The sequence below is a fragment of the Equus przewalskii genome, chromosome X (assembly GCF_037783145.1).
Source record: "Equus przewalskii isolate Varuska chromosome X, EquPr2, whole genome shotgun sequence".
Lineage (NCBI taxonomy): Eukaryota > Metazoa > Chordata > Mammalia > Perissodactyla > Equidae > Equus > Equus przewalskii.
Window position 1 is genome coordinate 35,040,267 of NC_091863.1, and position 19,527 is coordinate 35,059,793.

A 19,527-nucleotide genomic window follows, 5' to 3' on the forward strand; every position below is an offset into this window, starting at 1 on the left:
TTTTATTTTTAGAAAAATATATTAAGATGTAAAACTCACCTTTGACAATACCCCCGACCCCGTTGTCCTCTCCCTGTTTCCCAGAGACAAGCACTATGATGAGTTTGATAGTCATCCTTTTTAATACTTTTACATACATCAATAGAAATCCAGAAACAAGATGCAATATTTCTATGGGTTTTGAAAAACTTTTTTATATAAGGAATCATTCTATACATTTCATTCTGTAGCTAGTTTTTTTTTTTAAATTTAATATTAAGAGTTCTAGGCCTATTCTTATTGATGCATATAACTCTAGTCCCTTTCTTTTATCTAGATAGCAATACATTGCATGAGGATACCATATTTTATCCATTCTAAATATTTTCCTTTATTAATGGGCATTTGGGATATTCCTAATTGTTTTGCTATTTCCCATAATGCTGTAATAAACATCTATTTGTGTGTCTCCTGTGTACATGTACAAAGGTTTCTCTAGGGGATATACTCAGAAGTGGAGATGCTAGGTTATATGGTTAGTACCTTTCTCACTTTACTACACTGCTCTCCCAAGTGGTCTTCCCAGTTTACATACCCAAAAGCATGGTACGAAATCATCTGTTTACCTACCCTCCTCCTCTATACTGGTGATTGTCACACTTTTTAATTATATTTTGTCTGGTGAGTAAAGGATGCTCTCTCATTGTAGTTTTAATTTATGTTTCCCTGATTACTGGTGAGATTGAACATCTTTTCATATGTTTATTGGCTATTTGTGTTTCTTCTGGATTCATTATGTGTCTAAATTATCTCTGCTGATTTTTTCTTGCACATAAAAAAGTACACTCAAGAGCATTTATACATAAAAAGAAGCTGGAAGGAGAGGGAAAATTGTCTTCAGCCTTGTTTATGGGAGTAGTTCTCTTGAATCAACCTGAAAAGAGTGACTTCATTGTGCAACTTCATTCTCGGAAGAGGAGCCCACGGCATCACATTCGTTGACTGCATAAATATGTTATCTAGGCACAAAGCACTTTCAAAACGGAAACAAATTCTATGTGATTTCCTTCAGAATTAACACATTAGCATACTTTAAGTAAATATCACTGTGTAATGGCCAAAGCATGGGCCTTGGAGTCAGAAGGAGTTAACTTCCTATTTCAACTATCCCAACATCTACCCGGAGGAAACTCGGGAAGGCCACTTCCTGTCTCTGAGCCTCCAGGATGTTTTCTTATCTTTGTCTTTCTAGCACCTGGCTCAGAGTTCCCTTCTCCTTCCCCTTGTTACCACTCCTGGTGATTTCACCTTCCATTTTCATGACAATTCTACAGCCTGGCTTCAGTCTTGAGCTTTTCCATTCTGACACCCTTTGTCTCTGCTACTTCAGTGACCCATTAGCATGGTCTCACATGGAACCATGTTCTTGTTCATGAACAACCTCCAAGAACTCCAACTCCAAACTTATTTCTGGCCCAAACATCCTGCTCTTTCATCTTTGACCCTTCTCTTTCCTTTTCACAGTGTCTTCTATCCCACTGTCCCTGCCCTCTGTTTACACACCCTTAGCCTCCTTTCTCTTAACCAGCCTGTCCACCACTCTGCAGCATTGTTCAACAATGTCTTCTCTCTCTGGAGCCCCCCTGGTCTCTCCTCTGTATCCACCATGGCAGGCTTCAGTCCTGAGCACAGCCTGCTGTCAGTTTTCTCTGCTCTCCTCATCTCGAGCTATCCAGCACCCGGATGATTAGATTAACTACAGCAGTGGTTCTCCAACTGTGGGTCCCAGACCAGCAGCATCTGCATCACCTAAGAACTTGTTGGAAATGTAAATTCCCAGGCCCCAGACCAGATGTACTGAATTAGAAACTGTGGGGCTGGGACCCAGCAATCTGCGTTCAACATACCCTCTGGGTGATTCTGGGGAATGCCAATGTTTGGGAATCGTACTACTCTATAGATTCTGAACCTCGGCTGAAACTTTTTGACAATTCTTTGATTTATCCTTCAGTTGAATGCCTGTTTGCCCAAATTCTCAAACCGAAGCAAAGATTTCCCAGTGTCAACCATTCTGATTTAGTACATCTTAGTGCAACTCAGAAATGTATTTCTAATGTGCACTCATGCTAATTTTGATGCAGGAGGGCCTATGGATTACACTTTGGAAAACATTGAAGAAAGCCCTCATGGTGGTTTCCTAATGCCCCTAACCTCAAATGATCTCTCTTCCCTCTGAAAAGCACATGGCTCCTCTTTTACTGAGCTCAAGCAGATGAAAGCTTAATCCCACCCTCTCCTGCCTCCTCGATAACTCACTCAATCACTTCTCACTTACCTTTCTCAGAATTCTCCTTTGTCTTCTCATTCTACTTATTTTTTCATTACTAACAAAGTGCTTGAAAGAGTGGAGTATGAACACTACTTACATGTTCTCACTCACTCATTCCTACCACCCTCAACACTTCACTGAAATTATTCTCTTGACGTTTCCCAGAGACTTCACAATTGTCAAATCAAATGCCTTTTTCACTTTACCTCCTCCTCTCACACGCTGAAGTTTTATCTTGATGGCTGTCCTCTCCTTATTCAAACTTTCCCCACTCTTGGCTTCTTATGACAACAACTTCTCTCTATTTCCTTCCACCACTTGGATTTTTCCTTCTCTTTTTCTGTTTTTGGCTTCAATTCCTCCAACTCTTCTAGTAAAGGTTTTGTTCTCCCCTCTCTTCTCTTTTCTCTCTATATGCTTTCACTTGCTGATGCCCCATGCCAATCTAATATTTTTTTTTCCATTTTTTAAGTTGAAATATAACTCACTTATGGTAAAATTCACCATTTATAGCATGTAATTCAATACTTTTTGCTATATTCACACAGTTGTGCACCCACCACCACTATCTACTTTCAGAATATTTATATCATCTCCCCCCCAAAAAAAATCCCAACCCATACTCATCAGCAGTCACTCCCTTCCTCCCTCCCTAGAGCCTCTGCCAACCAGGAATCTATGTTTTGTCTCTGTGGGTTTGCTTATTTTAGAAATTTCATATAAATGGAACCATAGAATTTGTGTGGGCTTTTATTTCTGGCTTCCTTCACTTAGCATAATGCTTTCAAGATATATTCATGTTGTAGTGTGTTTCAGGATTTCATTCTTTTTATGGCCAAATAATATTTTATTGTATGGTTCTACCACATTTTGTTTATCCATTTATCAGTTGATGAAAGTTTGAGTTGTTGCATCTTTTGGCTATTATGAATAATGCTGTACAAAAATTTATGTACAAGTTTTTGTGTGGATATATATTTTCAATTCTTTTGTATGTATTTATCTAAGAATTGAATTGCTGGGTCATATGTTAACTCAATGTTTAGCTTAGTGGGGAACTGTCAAACCATTTTCCAAAGCAGCTGCATCATTTTATATTCCTACCAGGGGTTTTTGAGGATTCTCATTTCTCCAAATCCTCGCCAACACCTGTTATCATTTGTCTTTTTTGATTATAGCCACTCTAGCGGGTATAGTAGTATCTCTTTGTGGTTTTGATTTGCATTTCTCTAATGACTAATGATGTTTATCATCTTTTCATGTGCTTATTTCCATTTGTATATCTTCTTTGGGAAAATGTCTATTCAAATATTTTACCCATTTTTAATTGGATTAATTTTTCCTTTTGTTGTTGAGTTGTAAGAATTCTTTGTATGTTCTGGATACTACTCCCTTATCATATATGTGATTTGCAAATATATTCTCCCTTTCTATAGATTGTTTTTGTACTTTCTTTATAATGTTCTTTGAACATAGATGCTTTTAATTTCAATGAAGTCCAATTTATCTATTTTTTCTTTTGATGCTTGTGCTTTTGGTGTCATATCTAATATGCCAATGTCAAATCTGAGGTCATTCAGATTTACCCTCTATTTTCTTCTAAGGATTTTAAAGCTTTAGCTTACACAAATCTTTTATCCATTTTGAGTTAATTTTTATATATAGTGTGAAGTGAGGGCTCAGCTTTATTCTTCTGCATGTGGGTATCTAATTGTCCCAGCACTATTTGTTGAAAAGACTGTTTTTCCCCCATTGAATTATCTTGGCATCCTTATCGAAAATCATTTGATCATATATGCAAGAGTTTATTTCTAGACTTTCAATTATATTCCACTGATCTACATGTTTATTTTTATGTTAGTGCCACAATCTTTATTACTGTAGCTTTCTAGTTGATTTTGAAATCTAGCTGATTGTGGATCTTCAAATTTCTTCTTTTTTCAAAACTGTTGTGACTATTCTACATCTCTTGTAATTCCATATAAATTTTAGAATTAACCTGTCAATCTCTGTAAAATATCCAGATAGAATTTTGATAGAGATTGCATCAAGTCTGTAAATCAATTTGGAGAATATTGCCATTTTAACAATATTAAGTCTGCCAATCAATGAACATGAGATGTCTTTCCATTAACTTACATCTTTTATTTCTTTTAACAATGATTTATACTTTTCAGAGTAAAGTCTTGTACTTCTTTGGTTAAATCTATTCCTACGTATTTTATTCTTTTGAAGCTTTTGAAATGAAGTCATTTTCAGATTGCTCATTGCTAGTGTATAGAAGTATAAGTGATTTTTTTTAACTTTCCCTATAATTGATTTTTGGATATGGATCTTGTATTCTGCAACCTTGCTGAACTCATTTATTAGTTCTAATAGTTTTTAAAATGAATTTCCTAGGATTTCCTATGTATGAGATCATGTAACACATGAATAGAGATAGTTTTACTTCTTTCTTTCCAATCTGGATGACTTTTATTTCTTTTTCTTGCTTAATCTCCCTGTCTAAAAACCTCCTGTGCAATGTTGAATCCAATGGCAAGATCAGACGTCTTTGTCTTGCTCCTGATCTCAGGGGAAGAGCTTTCAGTTTTTTCCATTAAGTATGCTGTTAGGTGTGTGTTTTTCCTAGATGCCCTTTATCAGGTTAAGTTCCTTTCTATTTCTGGTTTGCTGAATCTTTTTATCTTGAAGTTGTGTTAGATTTTGTCAAATGTGTTTTCCACATTATTGAAACAATCCTGTGGAGTTTCTTTTTTTATCCTTTCTTGTATTAATATGGTGTATCACACTGATTGTTTTCATATATTCAACCAAATTTGCATTCCTGGAATAAATCCCAGTTGATCATGTTGTGTTAATCCTTTTATATAAATTTTTGGATGCCATTTATTAGGATTTTGTTGAGGATATTTGCATCTATTAATACAAGGAATATTAGTATATAGTTTTCTTTTCTTGTCATAACTTTGCCTGGTTTTGGTATCTGAGTAATACTGGCCTCATAGAACAAATTGGAAAATGTTCCCTCCTCTTCTGTTTCTTGGACAAGTTTGTAAAGTTTGGTGATAATTTAGATGTTTGATGGAATTCACCAGTGAAGCTATCTGGGACAAAGCTTTCTTTGCAGTAATTTTCTTTTCAAGACAAATTCAGTTTCTTTACTTGTTATTCAAGTATAGTCTATTCACATTTTCTTGAATCAGCTTTTGTAGTTTGTTTCTTTCCAAGAATTTGTCCATTTCGTTTATCTAATTTATTGGTGTACTGTTGTCTGTAGAATTGCCATATAATTCTTTTTATCTTGGTAATGTAGGTAGTAATCTCCCCTCTTTCCTACCTGATTTTAGTGATTTGAGACTCCTCTCTTTTTTCCTCAGTCATTCTAGCTAATGGTTTATCAATTTTCCTGATCGTTTAAAAGAACTAAGTTTGGTTTAATTGATTTTCTCCACTGTTTTTCTAGTTTGTATTTAATTAATTGTTCTAATCTTTATCATATTTTTCCTTCTCCTTTGTCTGGGTTTAGGTTGCTTTTCTTTTTTCTAGTGTCTTAAGGTAGAAGTTTAGTTTATTAATTTGAGATCTTTCCTCATTTTTAATGTAGATATTTATGAGTATAAATTTCCCTCTAAGCACTGCTTTCACTACATCTCATATGTTTTGGTATGTGTATTTTTATTTTCATTAATCTCAAAGTATTTTCTGATTTCCTCGTGATTTCTTCTTTGACCTATTTGTTATTTTAGAGTATGTCTTTGTTTATTTGTGAATTTCCCAAATTTCTTCCTTTTACTTTCTAATTCATTCCACTGTGTTTAGAGGGCATACTTTATATGATTTCATCCGCTTAAATTTATTGAGATTTGTTTTACGACCTAACATATGGTCTATCCTGAAGAATGTTCCATGTGCACTTGAGGGGCATGCGTACTCCACTAGTATTGGGTGGAGTGTTCTAGAGGTGTCTTTTAGGTCTAGTTGTTTTATAGTGTTGTTCAAGTCTTCTATTTCCTCATGGATATTCTGAAACTAGCTCTATTTGTTATTGAAAGTGGGTATTAAATTTCCATTTTTAATTGTGGCATCATCTATTTCTCCTTCAATTCTGTCAGATTTTCCTCCATGTATTTTGAGGCTCTGTTTGATGTGTACATGTGTAGAATTATTATGTCTTCTTACTGAATTGACTCTTTTTTTCCTTATATAGTGTCCTTTGTCTTCAGTAACAATTTTTGTCTTAAATCTATTTTGTCTGATGTTAGTATAGCTGCTCCAGCTCTTATTTGTTTACTGTTTTCATGGTATATCTTTTCTATCCTTCTACTTTCAACTGATTTATATCCTTGAATCTAAAGTATGTCTTCTGTAAATAGCATATAGTTGGACCATAGTTTTTTAATGCATTCATTCAATCTCTACCTTCTGCTTGCAGTGTTTAATTCCTTTACATTTCGTGTAATTACTGATAAGGGAGGATTTATATCTCTCATTTTGCCTTATATTTTCCATATGTCTTTTTGTTCTTTCATCCTCTCTTACCGCCCTCTTTTGTGTTAAATAGATATTTTCTAGTGTACCATTTCATTGCTTTCTTATTTATTTTACTATGTTTTTGAGTTATTTTCTGGGTTCCCCTGGGGATCACAATTATCATCGTAATTTGTAACAATCTAGTTTGGATTAATACCAACTTAATTTCCATAGTATATGAAAACTTTGTTCCTTTATAGTTCCATTCCCTAACCTTTCCTTGTGCTATTATTGTCATAAAAATTACAACTGTGTACATTATATGCCCACCAAAACGCATGTGTAATTATTGCTTTCTGCAATTGTCCTTTATATCAGACAGGAGAAAAAGATTTACAGAAAAAAATTTATGTATTTTTTTATATTTACCTGTGTAGTTGCCTTTCCCAGGACTCCTCTTTTTTTCCGCTTTATTGAGATATAATAGACAAATAAAATTATAATATATTTAAAGTATACAACATGATGATTTTATATATATTTATATGTTGTGAAAAGATTTCTGCAACCAAATTAATTAACACATCCATCACCTCATATATTTGTATCTATATTTTTGGTGAGAACACAAGTTTTACTCTCTTAGCAAATTTCAGTTATACAATATAGTATTATCAACTATGGTTACCATGTTATACATTAGATCTTCAGATTTTATTTTCTTATAACTGAAAGTTTGTACCCTTTTATCAGCTTCTCCCTATTTGCCTCACTCCCTTGTCCCCAGCAACCATCATTCTGCTCTCTATTTCTAGTTCAACTTTTTTTCTTAGATTACACATATAAGTGATATCATTCAGTATTTATCTTTATTTATCTGGCTTATTTCACTTAGAATGATTCCCTCCAGTTTCATCCATATTGCTGCAAATGTCAGGATTTCTTTCTTTTTTAAGGAATGTAGATATATGAGGTATTTATTGTTGGGCAGCACTGACAGCAAATAATTCTCTCATTTTTTTGTTTATCTTAAAATATCTTAATTTCTTCTTCCTTTTTTTCAGCATATTTTTACCAAATATAGAATTTTTGGTTGACAGTCTTTCTTTCAGCAACTTGAGTATGTTATCTCAGTGTCTCAGGTCTGCATGTTTTCTGATGAGAAGTCAGCTATTAATCTTATTGAGGATCCTTGTATGTGATGATTTGCTTTTCTCTTGCTGCTTTCAAGATTCTCTCTTCACCTTTGCCCTTTAGCAGTTTGATTATGGTGTGTCTATGTGTGGATCTCTTTGAATTTATCCTACTTGGATTTCATTGAGCATCTCAAATATTTAGTTTAATATTTTTCATTAAATTTGTGAAGTTTTCAGCCATTATTTCTTCAAATATCATTTCATTCCATTTCTCTTTTCTCTCCTTTTGGGATTCCCATTGTGTGTATGTTGGTATGCATGATGGTGTCTCACAGCTCTCTGAGGCTCTGTTCAATTTTCTTAGTTATTATTTTTTTCATTCTGTTCCTCAGTCTTGAGAAACTGAACTGTCCTCTATTCAAGTTTGCTGTTTTTTTCTTATGCCAGGTCAAATATGATGTTGAGCTTCTCTAATGAATTTTTCATTTCAGTATTGTACTTTTCAACTCCAGAGTTTCTATTTTCATATAATTTCTATCTCTGTATTAATGTTCTCTATTTGGTGCATCACTTTCCTTTTGTTCTTCAAGAATGGTTTTCTTTGGTCTTTTGAATGTTCAAAATAGCTGATTGAAAATTTTGTGTGGTAAGTCCAGTGTCTAGGCTTCCTCAAGGACAGTTTCTATTGACTGCTTTTTTTCCTGTGTATGGGTTATATTTTCTTGTCTCTTCTCATGTTATTTAATTTTTGTTGAAAACTAGACTAAATAATAGATTGTGGCAACTCTGGAAATCAGATTCTGCCCTCTGCCTAGAGTTTGTTGTTATTGCTATTGTAATTGTTGTTATTGTTTGCTTAGAGGCTTTTTTTTTTTGAGGAAGATTAGCCCTGAGCTAACATCCACTGCCAATCCTCCTCTTTTCACTGAGGAAGATTGGCCTTGAACTAATGTCTGCACCCATCTTTCTCTACTTTATATGTGGGATGCCTGCCACAGCATGGCTTGATAAGTAGTGCATAAGTCTGTGCCCAGGATCCAAACTGGTGAACCCTGGGCCACTGAAGCAGAGCACACGAACTTAACTGCAATGCCACTGGGCTGGCCCCTGCTTAGAGACTTTTATGAACTAATTCTGTGAAGTCTGTATTCTTTGTCATATGTGGCCATAGAAGTTTCTGTTCTGTTAACTTAATATATCTAATGATTAGGCTGAAATTTCCTTAAATGCCTAGACCAATAATTCTCTTGCTCTTTGCAGAGGAACTTTGAATATGTCTTGGGTCATGCCTTCAACGCTCAGCCAGGTGGTTTACAATGCTATCACAGCTTCACTTCCTGCTTTTGCAGAGCCTCAACATCAGCTAAAGGCGAGTGCTTAGCCTTCTCTGGTTTTTCCTGGACATGAGCACAGCCTTGGGATTGTACACAGTTCTGTGCAGGTGCATGGCCTTCTACATTCTCAGGAATGTGTTGAAGATTTTCAAAGTCCCCTATGGACATCTCATTCTCTAACTTTTCCTTTGTTGTTTTTTGGCCAAGTTCTTGTTTGCTTCAGTTGTCATCACTACTGCAGGCAACTGCTTTGTTCAACAATTGCTGCTAATTATTTTCACAAATGCTTCCAGGGAAAAGGCTGTCTGCACTTAGAGTTTGATTCAAGTCAAATAAAGACAAGCCCTGAGAATGGGAGTTTCCATGCATCTGCCAGACAGATCTATTAATGATAATTCTCTGAGAATGGTGTTTTGAAGAGGCTCCTAACAGATTCTGCCCCCTCTAGTGTCTTCCATGCTATTGGCCTTCATTATGATGATGGACTGGTGGACTGGGAATAGTGAAAGTTAACATACCAAAAAGCTCACTGTTCTTCATGAGATTTAGTCATTTTTTAAAAATAAATCCTCCTTGAATTGTTGCAAACCTTTGGTTAATTTCCAGAGTTCTGAAAACATTGATTTTTAACATTCTTAGCCAGCATTTTCACTGCTTGTATGGAGGACTGGCTTTGTAGAGGTCCTTATTCTGTCTTTCTTGCTGATGTCACCACTGTTAATCTAATATTGATTGCTACATCTGTGTTCCCATTTCACTTGACCTTCACCCAAATTTCCCTCGGTACTTACCTCAAATTCAATATGTTTTAAATAGAACTAACTGTCTCTTCCCACAAGTTTGCTTCTTCTTCCCATGTTCGTGTTAAAAGCTTCACTTTAAGGCCAGAGAAAATTCAGCTGGCAAAGCAGATGGAGGAGTCATTAGAATGATAGTAGAATCTAATTATAATTATCTATGCTAATCTGGTACTGCTGAGTGTGAAAAGAATAAAAAGATTAGGAGTTGAAAATTTAAGAATTTGACTCACAATAAGATTAACACCAAACCCCCTCTTGCCCCCATAAACTCTGGCTCAATTTAATAATTCTCTCCCCTGTCCACTTAATTGTTTGCTCCATAGACCAGATGACTTGTGACCCATCTCACTGAATCCCCTGTACATAGTAGGTGTTCAATAAATAACTATTTAATAATAGCATAAAACTTGATTAAGCAAATAACGTAAATGAATTTCTTCTCTCTCTCTCTCTCTCTCAAACCAGAGATCTAGTCTCCTTCCCAGTTGCAAATTTCTCCAAAAACTCATGAATATAATTATGTTTTTCAATATTTCATTGGCATGTCAACCTGAATTATATATCAAAGAGAGCCAAAACTAGAGTTTGGTATGGGATAAAAGTTCTAATATGATTTCATGCCTCCTTGTGGACATTCAATAAATATTAATTGTGTTGAGAGTCAAACTAGCAAATGATGGCTAGTCTGACTCCCAATTACTCTGTTATTGTCCAGCTTTTACATTTCATAGAACTTGACACAGACCACTGGAAATCAAGGACAACTGTCTGCCACTAAGAGAAAATCAAGATAATTATTAAGTAGGGAACTTGGCCCATGGAGCTGACCTAAAAAAAGTGAAGTCCCTCACTTACGTCTTTAATAAAAAATTGCATTGAGAGTCTCAAGACAAATGACACAATATCTAAACCGCTATTTATGGTGAAATTTTTCATATTTCTTTACCATTTCCATGTGTTTGTTTGTGTGTATACATGAGAGAGAGAGAGAGAAGTGTAGGTATGCTTGAATGTTTATATTCTCTATTTACTCTTCAAGCTAAAACCTCTATAGAGTAGGATAATAGAACAGCGGAAATTCATTAACAGACACCCAAGATGAAATACTTAAAATATTTAAACACCATTTGTAATTATTTGTTTTCTTATAGCTAAATAAAAAAGAAATACATTTCTCTGAAGAAATAAATTCTTGGAAAATAAGGTTATTATTTTTTTGCATTAATGAATGAAAGCTTTTTTCCTTAAAAAGTAAGTGGAAATATGATGCTGCATGTTGGTATTTAAGTAAAGAACGTTTGTGTCTTTTGCAAAAAAGGTAATTAAATATGCTGTCTAGTCTGTTGCTTAATGTCTCTTATTGAAGAAAAGATTTTTTTCTATCGGTTCCTCATAAAAACTGAGGCAACAGCGTTATATATTAACCGGCTAAAGACATGTCTTGCCAAGGTTCAAGCACATCGTTTTTTTATTTTTCTTTTTTAATTAGATATAATTTACAAATAGTAAAATGCACAGATCTTAAGTGTATACAAGTTGATGAACATTTACAACATCTCGTTAGACTCCCTCACGTCCCCCTTCAGTCAGTACCCTTGCCCAAAGGCGACTGCTTTTCTGACCTCTTATAATAGATGAATCTTGCCTGCTTTTGAATTTTGTATAAATGAAATCATACCATATTTAGCCAATTGTGTGTGAATAATTTTTCTCCACATTATCTATATTGTTGCATACAGCAATAGTTTATTTTTTCATTTTTGTTTTATATTCCATTATATGAACATAGCCCAAATTATCAATCCAATCTACTACTGATGGACTTTTGACTTGGTTTCTAGTTGTTGACTACTTTGAATACTGCTTTATGAACTTTTTTGTACATATCTTTTATAGACATAAGCACACATTTTTGTTGGGAATAGAACTGCTGTGTCATATAGTATGTGCATATTAGCTTTTGTAGATACTACTGAACATTTTCTAAAGTGATTGTACCAATTTTCATTTCCACCAGCAATATATGAGAGTTCCAGTTACTCTACATCATGCATATTGCTTTTTAATGATCTCATTCAGGAACATAGGTCCTCTTTATTCATTTGACTTTTATTAGAAGCAAGATTTTATTTAAAAATCACATTTTAACTAATTCTAAACCAATTTCACTTGGTGCTGGAGGATTCTCCCAATTATGTGATCCTTCATGACAGAGAAGCCCAGATTCCTTTTTCAATGGAAATAATGATACAGACTTCTACAACATTGCTTTGCCCCACAGATCTGCCAATGAGAAGAAAACCCCACCCGAAAAATTTTTGTAAATACCCAGTCTATTCAAGGAAAATACATACATTGAAGGAGATTGCTCAGTATGGAGGAAACCAAACAGCAGACCAATTGCCTCTTTGTGACACCCAAGTAATCAATTTAAAAAGTAAAAATTCAAGTACAATGATTTCTAGAATGGGCCAGAAGCCCTTCGATGCAGGTCTAGGCCCTTCCTTTTGCCTTTTGTTCATGTCTCAAGGCAAATCTCTCTCAGGGTCGGTAGCGAATATACAGATTTCATACTTTGCAGCCTCTTTAGCTGTTATCAAGTCTCATGAGAGTGGTTGAAGAAGAAAATCAAGCAAAGGCTCTTATTATGCTGGGATCTTCACTTAGAGTTGTGGTAATTTCCATTATATTTCATAATGCAAAGCGTTACTTTTAATCTGGGACTTTTAGGTCATTATCTCCAATTCAGGCTCCTTATACACTAGTTCCAATTGTTAATGAGTACTAGTCGTAGCATAATCATTATTTTTGCTTGCTTTAAACAACATATACTATAATCAGGAGTATATCCAGTTAATGCTGTGAAGTGCATCAGAAAAATCACATGGTATTAAAATATATTTACTTCCAAAGAAAGCTTTTGGCTTTGCATAATAGTGGAGGGAGAAAACTGTTTAGCAGATGAAACATTATTTCATGGTTCACAGAAAATTTTGAAAAATAATCCTAAATTGGGAAATATTTCTTGAACTTTTGTATTGCTCTCTAATCTGTTTTTCTCTTTTCATGACTATAAATTACATGCTTATTTTTTAATTTCTAAATTATACCTTAATGTGAAGGATGATTGCCCATGCACATGTGGACAGCTACAATGGCATGAAGTTGCATTTTGTGTCTGGTCTCACTCAATCACTTAATCTATCAAATGCCACTTGGTCACGTCCTACGTGTATATAGCATTGGACCTGTCAGCATGATGTGAAAAGTCTATGAAGAATCCTTTCTTTTCCTCATGAGCTTGGTTTTTAAACAGAAGTTATGTCTTTCCAGGGCCCACGAGAGTCACATAATATCTGGTAGTACTGAAGGAAGAAAGGCTTAAGGGGTATATCATCTTTAATACCTCTAAGTGCTAAATTCTGCCTTTGAAAATAGAAACATCTTCAAAAGATGCACACAATTTGGGCTTCAACATGCCCAGCTTGAGTATGTCCCCTAAAGATCCCATTAATAGTTCATCTCATTGACAGCCCTTTGTACTCATCAGTTCAGGCTATGTTTTCCCACTGGGACATCATTTACAGTGCCCTAAACGTATTTTCACAACATTCACCTGACAATATCAGCTGAGAGAAAAATCTTCAGACTGCAGAGAAACATCAGGAGGCCATGAATTCTTAAACAACATACCAAATTACACAAATGGTGTGTATATCTCTTTGAAAATATCTTTAACAATAATTAGCCAGAAAAAGAAAGAGTAGATAGTTCAAGGACTTTGACTCAGTCTCCCACTGCCCAGTTGAGAGGCTATTGGGAGGTGTTTGTGTGGTGGTCAAGCTTCATGATTGCTGTCTGCCTTGGGGAGAATGGTTTTAGTCCTTTGAAGTTCGCAAAGAAGCAGAAACAGGCTAACCAAGTATCATCTGGTAGATAGTCTCCTTTAATGAGCAAATAAAGATGATTCATAATTAGTACATGTCCATGCTTTTTTAATGAGACCACACCAAAGAGCAATCCATTCCCTTAATAGGTAAATGAATAATTTCTTTTCTAATCTCCTTTGACACATTCATTTGTTCAACAAGTTCCCTTTCCATTACTTTATAAAGTGACCCTTTAGCTTTGGCCAGAGTTTCTGTATTGTACTTTACTCAGATCGCATTTTATTATACTGAGAACATGGAGATGGCTGATGTGATACCTTGAAGTGTGCATTAAATCTCTAGGTGTATCCCTGGAGATGTAGTTGGCACCCAGAATGGACTTTACTGGATGGAATTTCATTGTGATCTAGATCCTTGGTACCCAAACTGGCTCAGATTATGGTATTCAAACCATTTACGTTAATACCACTTGGGAACTTGTTTGAAATCCTGGGGCCTTTAACCAGATCTTCCAAATCACAGTCTTGTGGTGAGATGGAGGGCCAGTAATCTTTGTTTTAACAAATATTCCAGGAGAATCTTCCATATGCGAATACAGGAAGCACTTGTTGAGGGTATAATATTCGCAGTTTTAGAATGTTTATTCTGCCACGTCACGTTTGTGTGGGCTGTATCCTCTATCTGAAATTCCTCTTCATTTTTCTACTGTAGAAAAAAGCCCACAGACCCCTTTGATGTCCAGTTCTTACTCATTCTTTATAAGTTACTTCAAGGAATCATTTCCACACCCCAAGATTCACTGTTTCTTCCCTTGAAATTAAAGTAGATTTTTTTCTGCTCCCCCCCTTAGGATACTGTGCATATCACATCACAGTAACCACATAAGTGCATTGACAATTATAATACAATGTAAGGTCTTCCCTCCTACTATAGTCAACTCCTGAAAGGCAAGGGTTACAACTTATTTTATTTTGTAGATGTGGTACTGAAAATAGAGCTTGATTTTTAATGGGAAGAGGACAGGATGAGTGAACTGGAAGATAGAACAATAAAAATCACCAAAACAGAACAATGGAAAGAAAATAGACTAAAAAAAATTAATAGAGCTCCAGAGACATGTGGGATGATAACAGAAGATCTAACATTGTGTTGTTACAACCCTAGGAGAGGAGAAGGAGGGCGGGGCTGGAAAATACTGGAAGAAATAGTGACCGAAAACTTTCTAAATTTGGCAAGCAACAAAACTACAGAGTCAAGAAGCTGAGCAAACCCCGAACAGGTTACCCAAAGAAATCCATGCCAAGACACAGCATAATTAAACTTCTGAAAACTAAAGGCAGCGAAATACTCTTGAGAGTAGATAGGAAAACCACACCTTACTTATGGGGAAAAATAATTAGAATGACAGAAAATTTGCCATCAAAGCTATGAAAACCAAAAGGAAACACAACAATATTTTTTAGGTGCGGAAAGAAAAGAACTATGAATCAGTGAATGTTTATAACAGCTTTACATGTAATAGCCAAAAACTAGAAACAACCATAATGTTCACAATAGGTAAATGATTAAACAAAAGGAGGTACATTCCATGCTATGGAATACTACCCAGCAATAAAAAGAAATGAATTTCTGATACACGAACAACTTAGATAGATATCAAGAGTATTATGCTGAGCGAAAAAAATCAATCTTGAAAGGTCACATACTATATGATCTGACTTATATAACATTCTTTGTGTAACAAAATTATAGACAACAGATTAGTGGTTGCCAGAGGTTAGGGATAGCAGGAGGGGGCTTGAGAGGACTGCAAAGGGCTAGCATGAGGGAGATCATTGTGATGATGGAAAAGTTTTGTTATCTTGATTGCAGTAGTGGTTACACAAATCTACACATGTGATAAAATGACAAAGCACTATGCACACACATTGTATCAATGTCAGTTTCCTGGTTTTGGTATTGTACTGCGATTACATTAGCTGCAACCACTGTGGAATACTGGGTGAGGGTAACTTCTCTGTATTATCTTTGCAACTTCCTGTAAACCTATAATTGTTTCACAATAAAAAGATTTTAAGAAACTAATATGTTTAATAACTGGCATTAGACAATGAGAGAAGGAATGGAGTTGGGGATGAGGAGTAAGACTTCTAGAGCCCTAGTGCCCAGAGCCAGAGAGAACTCAAGAAGCAATGTATGCAGGCTGCCTTGAAACTCAGGGAAGGAATCCTGCAAAGAGTTGGGGGAGAAATTTTCTTTCTATAAGTACTAGGATGCAGAGAAGCCCCATACTGGACTGTGAAATCCCCAGGGACTATGATTGAAATGTATTTGACAGTTGCTCAAAACAAAGAAAAATTGTGAACAGACAAATAAATGAGAGTTCCATGTCCTAGGGAATGGCTTGTTGGCTGCAGTCAGAGAGAAGAGCTAGAAATAGGCTTAGGAGAGGACTAAGAAATCCAGCAGGTCTCCTAGGGGTGTCTGGCAGAAGCTACCTGTTAACCTTCTAGGTCGCTGGATGTATAGATTCTAGCATTTCAAACTAGGAGAGAGGGAGGCAAGAGGCTTAGGCCTTGAGCCAATATTGTCAAAGCAGCCAATCTCTAGCCAGACTTGTAGTGTCAAGATCAGGAATCTCTGTGCTGAGATATTTATTGTACTTTTCTAAGTTCTCCATTTCCCTTAGCTTCTTTGTAAAGGTTTTTAGAAAACTCTAATTTGTCATGAATGTCATGAGGTGGCATGACCTTCCCGTGCCCAGCAGAGCTCAGGAGACAAGTGTAGAGCAGCAGGAGCTTTTCAAGCTGGAAATCAGGGAAAAAATTAGGGAAGATGATGCAGTTAATGAGGTGGACCCTCCCAGAGAGAGAGATGTCAGAGAAAGCTGCAATCTCTGTTTTCATCTCAAGAAGCCTGGTCATTTACATGGGCCCTGGGAATTGTTTGGTGTATAGATGTATTAGCCTAATCTGATTTTCTTGGGCCTGTCTCCATTATAAAAGTGCCTGACAATAGAATAAAATATACTTATAGCACTGACTCTCTCCTCAAGCAGGGATCAGCATGTAATTCAGGGAGAATAACGGATGGCGAGAATGTCCCATAAAATAGTCAACAAACTATAAAATCACTCAGGAGGAGGAACAAATAGACTTGATTTAAAAGTTACAAAGCTACAGTGGCCACTTGGATTTTAAAACTAGTACAAAGTGCGTTAAGAATCTATCTTAAAACATTTTGGAAGTGAATATTAAATCTACATAAATTCAGTCAGTCAATGCTTTTGTAACAGTCATGTGAACTTGAAGGCATCAAACAGTCAGCTATTTATTGAATGTCTACTGAGGCAAAGGATTTCATATTTCAAGGATTACAGAAAGATGTAATTTTGCTTGAGCTTTTAAAAAGTATGTGTGTGTGTGTGTGTGTGTGTGTGTGTGTTGAGCCTTCTCCAACTTACTCCAGCAAAAATATTCTTTTCTTCCCCTCCAGGCCTCTGCTCTCACAGTCTTAAAACTCACTTGAATATGACCTTAGTTCATTTATTTATCCCTTCATACAGCACTAACTATATGTCAGATGTTGTGAAAGGATAAAGGATTCCTAAATGACTCAGGAGAAATATTAAAGAAGAAAAATACACTTGAGCAGGTGGTAGGAAATTCAGGCCAGGGGACACGAGATGGGAGGATGGAAGGATGAAAGTGGGCACAACAGGAAAACGAGTAAGCATCTTTGGAGATCTCCAACAGGAAGGGATTCTGAAATCTGAAAAGAAGCTGCACAGGCAACAGCAAATGCAAGTGATCCAGTGGCCATCCAAAGGGCCTGTGAGCTTCCTGTAGTCACGGATACGTCCTCTTTGTTCACCTCTGATTAGCCTATGGCTAGTAGAGAATTTTATACACAGTAAACATTCAATAAATATTAGTTCAACAAAGGAATGGATGAGGAAGTAGTACTTCTCTTCTGAGGAATACAGAAATATTTACATATCATCTGACATGGCATACTGTATGCCACTACCTTCCGAGGGAACATTTCAAGACTTATTAAAACCACTGGCTGCTACCCAAACAAGAAAGTAAAAAGGGATAGAAACATCCTTGAGCCCCAGCATCCTTGACTTTTCCCCCCACAAGATTGATTTAAAAGTCCTGGGAGAAATTCTTCAATTTCTTCCAAGTGGATAAAAGTTCAAGATTATGATTTTCAAAAAGAAAACTATCATAGCCCATCTTTAAGTTTTTGGGAGACTATTATGAAAAAATTAGAACTTACATGGGATTGGAGCTTTGGAGAAACCCTTAATATTGACAGTTGGGAGCTTAATATTGACACTTGGGAGTTTCCACCCTGAGAGTGGTCCCAGAAGCTAGAGAAGACGTTGTCTAGGGCATTCGTGATACAGGTCGCTCTCCCACCAGTCAAAAGGCAGTAACCTCCTTTTGTTCTGTGTCTGAATAAACCTCACCAGGTCAAAAGAAAAGAAAATCTCTTAGTAGAGAATTTTGAACTGGACCACATGATCAAATGGATGTAAGCTAGAGAAACACATCATTAGACAGGAAGTGTAAGTTTGTCATGTTGTAGAAATGCAGATTCACGGAATGCAGTTGATAAACATGAACTCTGATATGTTTATTTTTAGATGACTATAATTTTATGAAAGAAAGATTTTGGTAAAAGAAAAGGAAGACATCCTAAACACTTCTTGCCTTTTCCATCTCTGTCTCATTTTATATGTTTTCTGGAAGATTTTCTTGATTTATCTTCTACCTTCTACATCTTAAAAAATTTCAGCAATCATTTTATTCATTCATTTCATAAAGTTTTTCATGTTCTTGATTCTTTTTCACAGTCTCCTTTTCCTGTTTTATCAATAAAATAACATTATGAATCTTTTAAAATACTAAATGCTTTGGTTTTCCAACTTTTCTCTGAGATTTTTCTTATTGTGCATTTATTCTGATCTCTGTGCTTCACGATAGATGTTCTTCTCAAATACCTGGTGATGTGTGGTGAAGAGAGGCAGAAGAAAAAAATAATAAAGGCAGATTTGGAGACTTAGAAATGTGAGATTGTAGAGTAGAGGGCTAATTTCTTTTACTATCATTTTTTCCAAAAATAGTTCCAGCCACAGTCCTTGCTGGTCACTGGCTCGTGAGAGGCTGGAAGCAGTGTGATTTTATCCTGAATGAAGGACTTCCAATTCTGTGTCAAGTCTTTACTTCCTTTCACCAGTTCTACTAATGCCTCATTTACTAATGATTGTTAGATGATTGCACTATTTTAAAAATAGTCTTGCCTGCTAAAGAGGGATTAAAAGTGTTTTGACAGTAATGTTAACTAATTTTGCTGATAGCCCACCTTTTCACAGTACGACAAATAAATCTAATGTGTTAATAGTGCCAGTTACCTTTTTTTTTTTTTTTAAAGATTTTATCTTTTCCTTTTTCTCCCCTAAGCCCCCGGGTACATAGATGTATATTCTTAGTTGTGGGTCCTTCTAGTTGTGGCATGTGGGACGCCACCTCAGCATGGTTTGATGAGCAGTGCCATGTCCGCGCCCAGGATTCGAAC